The sequence below is a fragment of the Buteo buteo genome, chromosome 3 (assembly GCF_964188355.1).
Source record: "Buteo buteo chromosome 3, bButBut1.hap1.1, whole genome shotgun sequence".
NCBI lineage: Eukaryota > Metazoa > Chordata > Aves > Accipitriformes > Accipitridae > Buteo > Buteo buteo.
In genome coordinates, this window is record NC_134173.1 from 30,563,298 (window position 1) to 30,576,605 (window position 13,308).

Below are 13,308 nucleotides of genomic sequence, written 5' to 3' on the forward strand. Positions count from 1 at the left end.
ACGGCCGCCAGGCGGCAGCCCGCGATCGCGCGTGTGTCCCCGCTGGACACCTCAGGGACGGCGGTCCCCCAAAACGCGGGGGTACGGACGCCCCCGCAAGGGGTGGGCGGCCGAGCGGCTGGCAAAAACGCCTCCAGGGCCAGCAGAGCCAGGCGAGAGCCAGCCAGGGTTTTCCAGCGCCCCTGCCGCTGAAAGGGTTTGGGGCCGGTGAGGAGGACCCCCTTACTGGCGTTGAAACATCACCAGCTGTGCTCCGCGAAGCCCGTGGGAGTAAAGAACAAGGTCCCGGACCGCAGTGCGATGTTCTCTTTTCTGGTGCTTCCTTTCGCGTAGGTAACAAATCTCTTCCAAAGAATAACGATTTTTCCAGCTTTGCCATTGATCTCTTAAATAAGATGTTCTCTGGCAACGTACCAACACTTTCCTCATCTCGAAGGACGAATCCCTCAGGAAGCGCTTCCGGCGTTTTTCTTTCAGAAGTTTCGGCACGTTTTGTAATGAAAAGAAAAACGACACTTACCCTGATTGATAGAACTGCAGCTAACAAAAGGTGCCCTGGGGGAGCAGTAAATTCCCTTATTGGTCTTATCGCCGAGTAATGCCGCAGCAGTCCCGAGCAGCACCTCTCCATCCCCCTTTCCTTCACTCTCCTGCCTCTCAACTTTGCATGGTTTTAACCTGAGGCAGCTCTGCCAGTGTGCTGGGTTTATACGGGTGATGAGTTAAGCTACAGGGTCCCAGCATCCCAGTTCACTGTGTGGTGGTTTCTGTATGACTGTCACCCTAAGTCAAAAGGAACAATCGATCAGTGACACCTTTAGAACAGACACCTTTTGTGGATGGTTTGTTTTTTGTTTTGTTTTTTTTTTAACAGCAAAAAGTAAGACGGGATGGAGGAAAAAATTACACAGAACAGCACAGGATATGCCCTCCCTCAGAAAGCTAACAATCTCATTATGTGTGATGCAACACAGTATGTTTTTCACTCCCTTTCTCTCTCCTTGCTTCATCGGGTTTCCACAGAAAGCTGTTTGTCTTCCGTTGGTGCTTCTTTCTTTCGTGGTCCATCCTGTCCATGCCACTATGCTGGAAGAGTCATAAAAGAAGACTAGACTTGGTCTAAGGTCAAGACTAGACCCTATTTGCCACAAAGGCACTATTACGTTTGCTTCATCAGGTTTCACTTGGTAGTTTCCTCAGCATCTAGGCAAGGGCACCACGAGAGGGTTCAGCAATTCCTTTTCCTTCTGAGCAGAGCTCAGCCTGGGATGAGAGGCAAGTGTAACTCTAACAGGAGTTGTGGTGTTAATCACAGCAGGCATATAGGGAAATGTAAGTAATTACAAGGTCAGGGACAAATTAGTCACCCTGTCCTAACTGGATATTCTGACAAATAGCAAGGCTGCCATAGTCCTAGTAATTTAGTTTTCGTGGGTGCAAGAAATTTAGTTTTTGCTAGCTCTGGTCAAAGATGGAGTTTAGACCGCAGATGACTAATCATGAGACAGTAGGATGTCTCTAGGCATGAAAAGAGAATACTTTCTATTTTTGAAGGGTATTTTTCCTCCGTGAAGAATGACTTCAGATGAAGGGCCCTACATGATCTCAGGCAAAACCTTTTTTTTCCAAAAGCAGACTGCTCATGGGGGCAGCAGTCAAAAACAGAGGTTGTGTGTATCACTGCTCAAAAGTACACGCTGGGGCCTCTGCCTGCTCGCTTCTCTGCTTTCCACCATCTCCACATTGCAAGCTCTCCTAGGCCCCTACTTCTGGGGGGGTCCCTGGGCACTGCTGTGATGAAGTTGAGGCTATCCATTCAGACTGAAATCCCCAAAACTTGTGTCTCAGAGCTGAAGATCCACCTGGACTTGGATAGGAGGGAAAGAAAGGGAGCGATCTCCTGTCCTCATCCAGGGTGCTGTGCCAAAACAAAAGAGCCACAAGGGCAGCAAACACCTCTGGCAGCTTGCTGCTAAGGATGAAGAGAAATCAAAACCAATTCTCTTCTTCAAGTCTGAAGGAGACCCATAACATATATGGGAGAAATCTGTTCTGGGGTAGGAACTGCAAAGTGAATGTTTGCCTTGTGTTTGATCATCTGAATTAGCACATCCCAGCAAGAGGAGTTCCATTTTTGGGCCCGCTACTCTAATCCCTAGCTACCCTGATGGGGTCACTGAGCTAAAACTGATCTTAGCAAACACAGTGTCCTGTTTGAAAATAGCACAGTTACCTCCAAAGAGAAGTTACATGCAAAGCTAAGGCAGAGTGGGGTGACAGGAGAATTACACAAGCTCTTCAGAAAAAAGGACAGTGAGTATTCATTCCTTCTAAAATTTGAAACAAACAAACAAAAAAAAAACCCCAGTGTCTCCTTTGCAAGGGGCTCTGTAAAGCAGGATATCCATCAATCATAAGGCCTTGAGCAGGCACATGGGCAGTACATGTTTAATGTCAGCTAGAGTTTAAAACACAGACTGGCTCAGAAAATATTATTTCAGCCTTGTTTTTTTCTTGAATTACTGCTTCCTTGGGAGACTCAAGCATAAAAGACATCATTGGAAATACCAGTCCTCTGGAAAGCAGGTATATTGAACTGCCCACAGAACTGCTTTTCTATACATTGCTACTTTCTGCTTCTGTGTTTTATTTGCATGACAATCTGTGTCCATCCCGTCCTGACAGTCTATCATTTTGTTTACCTCTCTCCCTTCACACACCCTTCCTTTCTGTTGTTTTTGCAGCTCTTGTTTCTCACCATCCCTCCATGCCAATCTTACCTTTAGTTCCATTTTAGCCAGGCAATTCTTCTCCTCCCCTTCCCTGCTCTTATTAAATGCTCGGCTCACATTCCTTCCTCTCCTTCAGTCACAGGGACAGGTCCCCGCGCAGCTCTGTCCTTCTTTCTGTCTCCTCTTCCTCGCATGGTTCTTCTCAGTGCAGCTTTTCTGCTTAATCTAAACTGCTTTCCTACATGAAGAGGACTTTGCTCTTCATGCTTCTGTGAATGCACATGCTGTGCACAACCATGTCCTCCTCCCAGCTGACAAATTACATCTCCTTCCCAGACTGCCTTTCTGTCTGCATCCCTGACACCAGCCAGCTGTGCTGTTTCCTGATTTTTTCCATGCCCTTTTCACTGGTTCCCCCTCACACCCCACTCTAAGCAATTTCTGCCAGAGATTCACCTTTAACATTTAATAATTACCTTTGCCACTCAGGCTTGTTTCTTCCTCCGCTTTCTGAAGCTGCTTGACCACTTTTGCTTGAGACAATAGAACCATGTCGGCTGGGAAAAGAGAAAAAGAAATGGGGAATTTCTGAGTGAAGGAAGAAAATGGGCAACCTCTGAAAGATCTGAACTCTCGAAACCGTTTTATACACTCTTACCTGCTTTCTCCCCAAATAAATGATTCAGAAGGACTAGGGTAGAACTTTAGTTACTAAGACCCCCCTAAGAGCAGAGACCCTTGGGGAGCAGAGGCTGAGTGTGGAGAGGGACGGCCAGTTGTTCAGGACCCTGACCAGACCCTGAGGATAACAGATCTATGGAGGGGTGAGGGTGGGGTAGGAACATGGCAGCTAAAAATCAGTTCTTAAATAAGTAACTGAAATGTGTAATTACACAAGAGCACTGAATAGAGGTTTCTGTTAATCTGTGATCCGATAATCTTCTTTCGTTGCCACTTAGCAACAGAATTACAAACTGAGGATGGAAAGCCAGGGTGACTTAAAATTCCTCTCTTTGCTGAGCAGAGAGGAGAAAAGGTCCCTCTCTGGGCAGGCACAGCAGGTTTTCCAGGTACTGGCTGTATTGTGCCTTTCAGCACTATTATGCAGACACCTGAATTTCAAGTTGCCCAAAGTCCAGTTCAGCTAGGCAAATAAAATTGTTTATAAGAATTAGCAAACTTTACTCACAGAAACACAGGATTAATCCAAACAAATACATCCACGGACTGCGTGAAGATCATATGTTGTAAGCAGGAGGAATGTGGAGGAAGGGACCAGAAGGCCAAAACTGCTGCACTGGAAATTACTCTTAACTGGTTGATAAAAACAACAGTCACCACACCTTTTGGGGCATCCACAATGTCACAGAGATGCTCAGAGAATGGCACAGGAGAGCGTTATCCTGCTGCAACAATCCTTACCCAGAGCGGTGGCCTTCATCATCCTATCTTTGAGAGAGACTCTACACCCAACAGAGTGCCAGCCTACCTCAGCCCTCTCCTATGTTCAGCTACTTTCATGAACGTCACAAAAAATGTTAGATTTAGGTGCCTACCACCATGCTCTTTACATCTCAGCCTCTTCTTTCCATCTCCTTCTTACCTTTTTTTCCTTCTTCTTCTTATTTTTTCTTCTCCTCTGATTTTTAACTAAAGAGTCTGGAGCACCAGACAAGCCATCATCTTTAGCAATATTGCTGTGATTCTGGGGGCAGAGAGGCAGTGAAAAGACATGCAATAAGCTGCTTGACAGCCAGGCTCAGCCACATCTCAGAGTGGCTGGTAAGACTCCACACCCTGCTTGTCATTCAAACAGATGTCATCAGCAGATTCTCCCCCAGAGTCCAGCTGGGATGCCTTTTTCTTTGCATGCGTTGTGATCCTCAGAGTCAAGACTCCAGCGACAACAGCTTCCTCCCACCTTGAGCAATTTGTTCCCTGTACTGCAGAAGGGATGTGCTCCCAACCCAGTGGTGCTGCACAGCAGCAGAGGAGAGAGGGAAGGTATTCCAGCCAAAGGGCAGCAGACCCAAGGGTGCTGTTAAAATGAAAGTTTAATTTAATATTTACATTTTAAAAGGATTAACTTTGCTTTGCCGGGTTTGTTTATCTTCAGCCAAGGACATAGCTTTTTTTTGATTTTTACAGTGAAGTTTTGCTCTGAAACTGAGAAGCCAAGACCTGCCTATGCCAGACCCATGAACCCTGTTTAACAGAGTCCCTTTGTACCACAACATGACACTAGCTCCAGGTTGCTGGAGCCATTTATTCTCAGGCCAAACCAACCGCAGTGGCTGCAGAGCTCCACGACCGCCGGGTGCCCTGCCATGGACCATGGGGCAGGGTCCCCTTGGGAAGGAGCTGACAGGCAAGCGAATGGGAAAAGCAGAACAGGGCACTCTGCTACCTCTCCTCTACTTTTTTGGGTGGTTGGGTGAATGGAACAGCCGGAGGAGTTCTGGCTTTCAAAAGAGCCCAGGGGGTGGTTTCTCAAAGCAGTTACACCTGTGTTGGTAGATGTTACTAGAGTACATCAATCTATAATAGAGTACATCAATCTATAATAGAGTACATCAATAGAGTCATTCAGCCGTATCCTGGGCTGCATCCAGAGCAGCGTGTCCAGCAGGTCGAGGGAGGGGATTCTGCCCTCTGCTCCGCTCTGGTGAGACCCCACCTGGAGTGCTGCCTCCAGCTCTGGGGTCCTCAGCACAGGGAAGACATGGGCCTCTTGGAGCGGGTCCAGAGGAGGGCCACAAAAATGATCAGAGGGATGGAACACCTCTCCTGTGAGGACAGGCTGAGAGAGTTGGGGTTGTTCAGCCTGGAGAAGCGAAGGCTCCAGGGAGACCTTACTGCAGCCTTACAGTACCTAAAGGGGGCCTACAGGAAAGCTGGAGAGGGACTCTTTTATAAGGGAGTGTGGTGATATGATGAGGGGTAATGGTTTTAAACTGAAAGAGGGCAGATTTAGATTAAATATTAGGAAAAAATTCTTTACTGTGAGGGTGGTGAGGCACTGGAACAGGTTGCCCAGAGAAGCTGTGGATGCCCCATCCCTGGAAGTGTTCCAGGCCAGGTTGGATGGGGCTTTGAGCAACCTGGTCTAGTGGAAGGTGTCCCTGCCCATGGCAGGGAGCCTGGAACTAGATGATCTTTAAGGTCCCTTCCAACCCAAATCATTCTGTGATTCTATGATTCTACTTATGGACCTCTGCAGGAAATAAACCCACCATCCACAAGCTAGTTGCATGTATGCAGCATGCAGTTGTGCATGCCACTTCAGGCGGGGGGGGGGAAGTTTTTCCCGACTTCTGCATGCCAAACTTGGGGTTAAAAAAAAAAAATAAAAAAAAATACAAATTGCTCCACAGAAAGGAGCGTGACTAGCAATTAGACACTTTGCCTGCTGTTTACAGCCTTCCTCACATAATGGCACAAAGAAGGAGCAAAATTATTAAGTGTTCCTCTTTTTATGTGACTTTTCATACTTTGCAGAGGAACTTCAGTAGGCTCATCAAGCTGATACTAACAAAAGACCTACAATTCTGTCTATAGTCACATATTCCCCAGATAATAGTTGTGGTCTGGAGTTATTTGCTGGTTTTCCCCATCTCAGACTATGGTTGTTTCATCATTTTTCAAAGACTAAAGCACCTACTTGGCGAGTATCGTCTTTACAGAAAAAGCTAAAATTTACTTTTTCCCTGTCACCAAGAGCTCAATAGCTAACAATGTTAAGCTCATGGGAAATCAACAGTACAAAGTAGTAGCCGATAGTGTAGCGAAGTCTAATATTGAGGACAGAGGGAATCTTTTAAACTGTGTGAAGGAAAGCAGAATAAAGAAAATCATCCAGAGCGCATAAGTCTTTTGTCCTCTGTTGGGGGAGAATGCTAATTAGCAAGGGTGGATAAGGCTTTCAACCTGACATTTCAAAGCATTTTGAGGGATCCAAGTGATCCTAAGGACTTGTCTATTTGGCCACACTTGAGAGAAAGTTAAGGCATTATGTGAACATAAAGTGTAGTAACTATTCTGCTAGGTGTCAACAAGCTGCTAGCCTCAGTGCCTTCCCTGGTTTACATGAAATGGGATTAAAATTCCTTTGAAACATGCTTAGAGGGTAAAATCACAGAGATGAAGGGGATTAAATGAATTTAGTTTACCAGTACATATTTCCCTAAGCTGTTTTCCAGTGGCTCCAATATAATAGGCTGTGATGCAGTTTCAGGAAGACATGGGATGCTGTGTGCACTGCATCGTGTAGTAGCAAAGGGACCATAGTGCTGCCCCACAAACAGGAAGGGTACTACCTGGCAGATGCCTTTGGGCAGGAGGTCTTGTGCAGTCCCCAGATAAGCTCTGCACAAATGCTGGGGTGATGAGGAGCAGGAGTGGCCCATGAGGTCTGGTCTGGGACCTGCTGTTAGAAGGGCCAGTACAACAATCACAGTTCATACTGTAAGAAGTCCAGATTTCCTTGGATTACTTTAGTCAAGCAACACTGAATTCCTCAGAGATTTGAAACACCCAAACTCAACCTCTGGAGGAAAAAATGTCCCAAAAGGTAAAACACAACCTAGGCATGTTTTAGTGGTACATTCTAGAGCATAATCTGCATTACAGAATTTATAGATTTTAAAGCCAAGCAAGGAGAAGCGTTTAGACTAATTGCCTGCATATGAAAGACCTATGGCCTTGTATTGAAGTCGTTGGTATATAGCATTCAGTGGACAAACACCCAGCATCAAGGGATCCTTTGGACATCTCTGCTACTAGCTTGAATTGCTGCTAGCAAGGAAAATGAGCCTTCATAGGAAGTTGCTTGAGACCTCCACATGCCACAACAGTGAGCAGTAGGAATAATTCCCCAATAGCTCCATGCTCATCCAGCGCTGTGGATCACTCCACTTGCACAGTGGTTTTTTACACAATATTTAAAATCACTGTGTTTTGACTCAGGTTTGTAAAACAAGCTGTTGGAGTCAGGAACTCAAACTTCCTACCTCTCTGACTTGTGTACAGATATACAGCTTTCCTCCTAGCTATAGCAGAGATCTGACCGGCTGCTGTAAGCCAGCTACTGTTTCACTCCCTGGACATGACATACTGCATGGCACATAGAGACTCTGCTGGATAAGGTGGTTGTTGTTCTGCTTGAGTTTGTCATAAACACACAGCAGGCCTCTGCTTCATTATTATTACTGATAAAGCATCCCTGGATGCAGAACAAGTCCTGAACAGTCCTGTGACTGAACAGTTTCTCAGCAACGGTATGTGGTGGGCCCATATACTATGCAGACCAAGAAAGAGAAGCTCCCCAGGAAGAGCATACACAAACACAGGGTGGGGATAAAATGCATACCCCAACTACAAAAAGCAGATTTTATAATAGCTGTGATTGTAGATCTAGAACAGTGGCACAATGGCTGTACATACAGCTAAGTTGTGGCCTCAGCTGGTATATATTTTATTTTTGTACTACAAGAGGTGTTCTGAACCTAGTTCAGAGATAGAAAGGAAAGAAACTGCTATTTTTATCCTCAGCAAGTGTTGCACTAAACTATTCACAAGCTTGCACTCCATAAACCTGGGCATGTACCTGTTATGTGATTAGCATTCAGTCTCCCGGCTTGGCTGGCAGTAGATAAAGGGGGCTATAACTACAGAGGCTTAATCAGGGAAAAGTATACTCGTTGCTGTTGTTCATCCATTTAAAGCAGCAGTCTGTGTTTGCAGTATGTAAGGCAGACAGCACTCCATACAGAATGCATACTGGAGAGTTCATGTATTTACATAGATGAAAATATATACAAGCTAGATTTTCCCTTACAATATACCAAGTCATGACTGCCAGTTAATCTCCTGTTGACTCATGTAGCCCACAGCATTTCAAACTTTACAAGTGGTTTTTGTCCCACATAGTACACAAGTAGCTTGAATTACTGGCAATGTGGTGAGAAGCACTAGGCATCTCAGAGCTACTCATAATTTTATAGTATGCATTCACCGCATATTTCCTACCTTGCTCACAGAGTTAGCTTTCACATGTACTATGGGTATAACCAGCAACAGCTTTTGGCTCAGGTAAGCTAGTCTAAGAACAGTGACTGGTCTACAATAGCTATTAACTCTTTTCTTCTGCATATGCATCACACTGCTGATTCCGCAGCATAGAAGTATCTAGCCCTTCTTTAACAGTTTTTCTCCTTGAAATGCTGTAGTATAGTTTATTCTTGTTCTTAAAAGTTGAGGAAGAGGAAAAAGACAAAAAAAAAAAAAGAAATCCAGATGTTATTACTGTATTTTACATAGGGGTCATAATCTGCCCTGTTCCTGCCCTTTTGAGATACCCTTTTCTTTCTATCCCTCAAAAGATACACGGTTGTTTACTCTCAGATCCATTTTCATGTGGTACATGTTTGTTTTTGCCAGACCAGTGACACTGGTAAATGTGCTTGGAAGCTGATGCAAAAGTTCAGTGAAGCCCGTGGTAGATACAGGAACACTGTTTATGAGATAAAATGGTTAGTACAGCATTTCCTCAGAGCTTTTGGCAGGAAGCAGGCGCTGGTTCAATTAATAGAAAGAAAGGCATGGGGTGTGACTGTCACTGTAACTTGGTAGTTTCCTGCCCAACAGCATGCCCAGGGGATTTTATTCCAGGGCAGATGGGGATTTTATGCCGAGGTGGGGCAGATCGGCAGGAGGGATATAGGGGCTGGGCAGCCCAGGACACAGGACAGTGTCAAGGCACTCATGGGCACTCCAGTGACAGTTCACATCCAAGCTGCATCCAGATGAGTCCATGTGGTGATCTATTATATTGATCTCCACTAAAGAAAGAATTGAGTAATTTAAATGACATTATAGGATGATTAGCCATTAACCAATGGCTAATTTGGCCCTGTGTAAATTTGAAGAAGCTTTTGAAGAGACTACCCAGGTGGCCCTGCATGGTGGAAAAACAGGCATTTCCACACACCTATTTGTATTCAGGTACCAGAATAAAGTGCCTTAGACTCAGCATTTTACAATCTTGAACAGCAAGATGCTGAGCAAAGTACATAGCTGCAACAGCTTTAGCAAATACATATGTAACTTAAGAAAAGATTATAATTTAACCCTACAGAATCTTTTTAATGTCATAATATCTAGGGGAAGATTTTAATTGTCATGTCTGATCTAATTATTCATTTGACATCTGCAGTCCACTGAGAGAATTTATGGAGATTCCCTTAAAATGTCCCTTAAAAAATGTCATACACTCTCAAAAGAGCCTAGCCAAGACCCTACGAAAATAGTGGCCTCTGGTAATGTTTTTTGCTATCAATCAGAAACATTTGAATCATGTTGTAGATTTAGTGTGTACCTTTCACTGTAAGGGGACAAAAATAAATTTATAACCTAAACAATCTAATAATTTTGCTAACAAAGAAATTTACCTTTCAAAACATTGATCTCATGGCAAGTCCCAAGCATCTTTCAGCAATAGGAAAGGTTAAGGCATCAGGGCTGGCACAAGGTTATTCAGTTAGCTTTGTGTATGAGTTGATTTGGTTTGGGTTTTTTTTGCAATCACTTGTCTAGACTGATGGGTTAGTATGTAAACATGAATACATATTGAAGTTGAAGAACAGAATTTTGTTTTAGAGGGATCACAGGGACTATAGAGTTAGCTAATGAAGTAGTATCTCATAGTGATCAGTGCCCAGTGACCTTGGAGTTTAAACACTTCAGAGCAAAAGCCTGCTGAGGTGAGCAGGTGCCAGGTGAATTCATACATTACAAATACCCCAAAGGAACAATCATCTGTTTAGATGTTTCTTTTTTTCGACTTTGGGCTATGTCCCAGAATTCTCCTTGGACATAACCTTGAAATGATCAAAACCTGTGATTTTATACCAGAAACCCGACCCAACCCACCTGTCTTCTAAATTGTTTGCTAACAGTTTACACTTCTTGATTTTCAGATTGACTGGATTTGATATAGGATACAAGACAAGGATGATTTTCTTATTTTTCTGTTTAAGATCAGTAGTGTTTCCTTACTTCCCATTAAAATAGCCAGTGTTAGTCCTATGAGCAAAGAAATCTGAGAATGATCATTAAAACTCTAAATACAGACATACTCCTCACAGAAAACCTAAATGGGCAGCAGGCTGACAGACATGCACACACCACACACACGTGAAATGCCACTATTTTTTAATGCAAATCTTTACAAATTGAAATTCAAGCTCAAACATGAACCTCTCTGAGCACATTTTTTAATTAGAAAAGTATTATCCCTAGCTTTGCAGATGGGGAAGATGTTACATAATTAGCAAATAGTGAAATCAACAGAAAATCTCAAAGTTCTTGACTCTAGTTCAGAAAATTCAGGCAAACTTCTTCAAGACGTAAATCTCAGGTCTTTTCCTCTAAGTCCCTATGGAATGTTACTCCAGAAAAGTGAAAGAAGGTGTCACATTCAGGTATCTATACTACAGAAAGGATTTTTTCAGAGCTCAGGAATTCATTAATTCTTTGGAAAGTGCTAGGGAAATCTACCCAGATTACTGAATGGCTTTCACTCCAAAGTCACAGGAGAAGCTTACAGGTTTTTATGGTCAAAGTCAGATATTCCAGCCTGTCTGAGCATTTTATCATGTAGAAGCAGTTGCCTTTCTAAATAAAATCAAATAGAAGGGAATGGAGCAGAGAATAAGGAGCTTATCTATGTAAAACAAGCATTAAGTGTGTGAGACTACATGGAAGAGAGAGAAAAATACTGTAGCACAGTTGGAAAAATCCTTGACACAAACAAGAGTATTAGCGGGACATGTTTGTTCTTGACCTGAACACTGCAATGCTTCCAAGCAGGGAACATGCTTTCATTAAAAATAGGCATTAATTCTAATTCTTCAGAGATGAACTTCAACTGATTTGGAATTCAGTTAAGCCTTAAAGCATTCACATATTTGAGGATTATCTAAATTTTTCCATAACTGGGGGTCTCATACTTCTTGCTTTCCATAAGGCTGAGGTTACTCTGCACACCGGGCACTCTTTGACATTCTCTTCTCCAGCTCCCTCATCACCCTCTATGCTGGGTGATCACCCCTTCTTCTGGGTTTTGTGTGTCTCCTAGCCCCCAAATAGCCTTATGCTGTCTCTGTATTAGCTATGTAACCCTACTGTTTCTTCCGTGCCAGGATTCCTAAATATCTCTTTCTGAGGAGTTTTCAGTGACTCTGTTTACTCTTTTCTTACAGTAGGGCTTTTATGCTATTGCTCTCTGCTAAGGCTCCGTGTTGCACTGCTTTCTTTGTGGCATGTCTCCAGCTAGCAGTCTCTGGGAACTGCCCTGTTTGCTGCTCTTCATGGCAGCTTCCCTACTCCTTCAGAAGGCCTAGAGTTTCCCAGCCCCACTTACTCCTCAGTGCTCAACACTTTGTCATTTCACATTCCCATATTTTTTTATCTGGGATAAGTTATTCGGTTTATATGCTTCAGACTCCCATTCCACAGAAAATGTTTAACAACATTAGAGACAAGAGTCAATCAGCACTTGTTGGATGCTCAGCAGTTTCCCATCCCTTTTCTCCTTTTCTCTCCACAATCACGTGTTTTGATTCTCCACCAAGGGAAAATCATTCTTTTCAGCCAGCTATTCCCAATTCCTGAGTCCTCCCATACATTTTATGGAAAGCATCAGCATATTGTGCTAATAGGTTGAGGCTGACAATGGAAGGAGGAAGATCTACCTAGCATTGGTTTCACGAGGCTATAGTAATTTTAAATTAAGTTCACATGGGATTTTAATAGAATTCTCTATAAATTCTAGACGCTCCATGGCCTTCCAGATCAGAGAAATAATAAAGGTATTTTTTTTTACCTTCTCACTGAGTCCACCTGTATCTTAGAACTTACAGAAATAATCTAGTTATCTGCAGAATGTGTGAACAGAGGAGATTCACAAACACACAAAGTCTAATTTCCCTTCAGAATGGTGCCCCTGTTAATAGTCAAAGGATCCCTATCTAGGCTATGTATGGGATGGCGAGAGTTGAAAAAACCAGCAAATGAAGGACGAGAAAAAAAATTCATGTTCAGGGTTAGAATTTTCCATGCTCCTTATTCACTTTAAAAACTAGCTGCCAAAAGGTCAATGTTATAAAAGAGGAAAGTAAAATAGATAATATGGACAGCTGAAATGTACTATCCCTGTAGACCTGATTTTTCAGAAACTGTTACCTTGCAGTAAGACCTAGAAAAAAAAATAATTTTTTTAAGTCATTCTCCCATGGGAGAGCAATTTCACATGCAGGCAGATGCCAGTATCATTAGTTCCTTGGCATTATTTCCTTGCAGAACAGCTGATGATAGCAAATAACAGGACAGTCTACTTGCACTAGAATACAGATAATTTCTCTTTGTGACATATAAAGCTTTACTGCTTCAGAGAAATATTTACAATGAGAGCAAAATAATGAAGTAAAGTGTCAATGTACAGATCTAAGAGTAGTATTTACCTTTCCAAGATCTGAATACAACCCACAAGCACTAGATTGCAGCATGATTTGTTACT

General features: G+C 43.3%; 1 long non-coding RNA gene across 1 annotated transcript; it reads right to left on the reverse strand.

Annotated features, from left to right (window-relative positions):
- Positions 1-717: 717 nt before the first annotated feature.
- LOC142029455 (uncharacterized) lies at positions 718-4,671 on the reverse strand. The gene is made up of 3 exons (XR_012649926.1): positions 4,336-4,671; positions 3,209-3,289; positions 718-1,086 (listed from the first exon to the last, which is right to left on the reverse strand). It is a non-coding gene; the product is annotated as an uncharacterized LOC142029455 (long non-coding RNA).
- Between the last annotated feature and the right edge of the window lie 8,637 nt (positions 4,672-13,308).